Source organism: Lygodium microphyllum, chromosome 20 (genome assembly GCF_053477565.2).
Source record: "Lygodium microphyllum isolate KBCC chromosome 20, Lygodium_microphyllum_v1.1.10, whole genome shotgun sequence".
Lineage (NCBI taxonomy): Eukaryota > Viridiplantae > Streptophyta > Polypodiopsida > Schizaeales > Lygodiaceae > Lygodium > Lygodium microphyllum.
The window spans coordinates 81,408,319-81,412,094 of record NC_141154.1 but is presented as its reverse complement, the minus strand read 5'-3'; the positions used below and the strand labels follow the sequence as shown (position 1 = coordinate 81,412,094).

Here is a 3,776-nt window from a genome sequence, read left to right as displayed (position 1 = left end):
CGTCAAATAGCTTCTTCTCACTCTCAACTGCTTCAATAGCCTTAGTCGCGCCGTTTGCATTCTCCTGCTCCGAATAGAGTTGCCTTTGTTGAGACAACTGCTGTTGATGCAATTGTTGTTGCTACTGCATATACATTTGTGTTTGCTGATTTTGGAGCTGCATATACATGGACATATTCTGCAAAATCTGTTTTAGATCCTCCGTTGAAGTACTTGACGCAGCAGTCATAGATGGAGCTGAAGTAGAGGCAGCTGGAATTGTAGAAGAAGTTGAAATAGAGGCTGAAGTGTCTCCCATCCTGAAATTTCTGCGACGCTTTCACGTCGGGTTCACCAAAGATGTTGAAGGGTTTTCGAAAGCAAAGTCGCAACCACAGAAGTCCTAAATAAATTTCAGGATAAAAGATTCATCATGCAAGTAAGCAAGATGAGAAATTGATGCCAAGTCTTTGTTTAATTTCTGTTAATAACAAAACAAGGGTTCAAGATGAAGAAATCGGTTCATTTAGTTCATCCTCCTCGAATCCAAGAAAGAAAATAGAAAATCCATTAACTCTTTATCTTCCATCGTTGTTCTAGCCTTTGCAATTTTCCCTTGATAAGTTTTGGACTTATGGGTGATGATAAGAATTCAAGAATATGCTGTTATGTTATGACTCCAATGTCCTGCGAACACCCTCATCATTGTATGTTCTTCATATGTACGGTTTCAGCACAACCCAAAGGTGTTCTCTCCACTGTATGTAACATAAAGAAAGCCATCCTCATCTTTGTACTCCTCATAGATAGCTGACATAATTGTAGCAGTAGGCGGAAGAACATTGTCTACAAGGATGAAGATTGCTTTCTCTGCATTTAATTTGATCCTCTTCCGAATAACATAGACAAATTGATCAACAATAAGGTCAATTGGTACAAGGTACTTCTTCTTATCTATGTCTGAAATGTCACTTCTTTTCAGCTTTCTCAACTATTACAGGAATCCTGTAAGGATACTTCTCACGAATCCTAGAGGCTTCAGCTTTCCTCTTCTCTAGATCATGTTCCTCTTCAAAAGAGCTCTTGGCCGTTTCACTTCTGGACGGAGACCTCAATCCCCTTTGAACGCTTCTGAAAGAAGCCGAACAGGACGGAAATTCCTTCCGTAGCTCGTCTTACATAACATAGTCTAGTGCCTCATCTACAGATTGCATCAAAATCATGGCAGATGTTTGACTCCCTTCCTCCAGCATTGTCCAATAGGCAGCTTGTACACGAATGAATTCTCGCAGCTGTCGTCTTGCAATTCCGTGTGCTCGCAAAAATGCAGCAGAGAGGTTTGATTGTCAGCGTCCATGGCATGCTGCCTACTGTTCTCTGTAGTAGTTATCTCCTTTCGTATCATTGATATTAGCATCGTCTATAGTCTTGTTCAGGTCATTTCTCAGGAATCACTGGTTTGATCACATGCTCCTTCAGATCCGCCGCTATCTCGTCGTTTGTCACTGTTTCATCGTGCTGTGTGGAGATGAGCACAGTGTGCACCCGCATAGGAACCATGGCGCCTCCATCCTTCTTGTACCGTCGACTCATGCTGGTGGAGATTTTAGATAAACCCATTGGCTTCGGCCTCCAAGTATGTGCATACATGCTCCATGACCTCTCTTTCCTTGGCACTGTTCTTCTGGAACTTCTCAACACACCGCTGCTCAATCTTCATGGAAGCGAGTGCAGACAGGGTGTGGATAATGCTGGTCTCTTGGTGCAGTGTCGTCCAATCGGGATTCTGCGGATGCGGTGAGTACCAGCACCGTTCTTCCTTTCCTTCCCTCTTCCAGCGCAGAGTACCATCTATCCCTACTCCTCCTTTCGATGTTGGATCCCAAAGCTTACATTAGCCACCATTTTGCAATTTCCTGCGCCCCCCATGCCATCCTATTTTCCTCCCGACTCCTCTCAGATTAGCGTAATCCCCCCCCCAGCTTTTTCGTCCTTTTTCCCCTCTATTTAGCGTAGAGTATCGTCTTCCCAATCCAATATCACCAAATCGAATTGCATACTGGCAACTATCACAATATAGACGTTACTAATTCGCATGTACAGAAATGAGCAGCCACCAATCTGTCGCACAAGACAAGTTCCAAGATCTTTGGTCTGCATAATGTGCATCCTGAAGGCGTCCACCATCATCTCGTGGGATGAGCTTTTATTTGTGCTTCCTTTTCAAGTCCTATCTTATCATTGAGACCAAGTTTCCAGTCCGGCATTCCCGATAAGAAACATTTCATAAGAATTTTTCCTGTTACATCACACCTCAAAACTGTTCCTTTTGAAGACATTAGAAGGTTTACACTCTCAACTATATCAAGAAAGACCTCATTTTTCTTGTAAACCAAACCTTCTCTGCGCCATCCCACTGCTCCTGTTACTTGAAGAGTTGCATTTGCTGGAGGTCTTGAGTCTTGTGGCTTTGAAGAGAAAGGAGAGCAAACACCCTACTGTGTGATGTAAAGCTTTAAAATCTCAGGAGATAGATTCTGGGGATAACCAAAATCCATAATTTCATCTAGCAATTCATAGATAAGGACAAAGTTATTTCGAATCGCATCTTCATCAAAAGCACCACTAAAATATGACTTGAAAAGTGCTACTGCCTCTTTCCCAAGTAAAGGTCATAGATACATTTCCAGAGATGCCATCTCCTTTTGGCAAAGCCCACAACTCCTCCATCTATCTCAGCATAAATCGTGCTGTTAATGAACCAAGGCAGTCTCTCCAAAATTCCTTATTCTTCTCCGTCTTCAGCATAGAATGAAAGAGCAAACATAACAACTAAGTATGTACAAAGTATCAAATCACACACATGACTTTTGGGTGGTTTACACACCTCGAATGCACAGCAATACGACAACGTGGTCAAGGATGAAGTTCTCTATCTCCCTCTATCTCTATATGGTTTCATCTAGAGTATTGGAAGGATCTGAAGATTTTTCAACTTCTTGATCCGATACATATATTTAAGAATGCAGGACACGCTTTATGGAAACATCTCATTGGTTTGAAGGACACGGAGCGAGCCAAAAGCAACTTAAAGGAGAAAAATTGCAAGCGTGCTTTATGGCCTCGAGTCGATGAAGAGACATGAAGAAAAGAGTATGCACATGCACCATGGGTGTTAACCCCCACATAGATTTCAACGATCAATCGGTGAATATGGTCTATTCAAACACCCATAGGATATGGTGCATCATTGCAAAACATATTTACTATAGATGACACAAGTCTTTCCAACTTGAAAACACATGACTGGCATAATTTCATCAAGGTAACTCTTACTTTTTTTGGTCTACATCTCATTTCTGTCTTGATAAGTCATTTGATTGTATTGTAAAATGGATGTATGAACAATGGCCTCCCTCTTGTCATCGATTGTTGTCTGACGAGTGGTGTTCACAATGTTATCTACCACTTGGGGAAGCTCGCAAGGTACAACTACACTTTTCACATGCATATATCTATGCTTGGAATGCGATTTCACTCAATTTCTTTTTTTGACATTCAAGTCGATGTACTAATCCATTTGGTGGATGAGATAGAGATTGTACGTGTTGTTAGCACTCCTTGGATGTTTTGGGTAGAGAGGTTCATGGGAATCATAAAGGGGCTTGTTTCCCAAAGAGCCCATCCAAAGTGCTCAATATCAGAGGGATGGTTGCTTGGAGAGTGCATGTACTACCTTTGCGAGTACCTTGAGCGTGTTGATGAGGATGCTCCTTGCAGATGGACAATGGATGATC

The 3,776-nt window shown here is 42.0% G+C and overlaps 1 pseudogene; it reads right to left on the bottom strand.

Annotated features, from left to right (window-relative positions):
* Positions 1-709: 709 nt before the first annotated feature.
* LOC148019076 (autophagy-related protein 8C-like pseudogene) lies at positions 710-1,539 on the bottom strand (annotated as a pseudogene).
* Between the last annotated feature and the right edge of the window lie 2,237 nt (positions 1,540-3,776).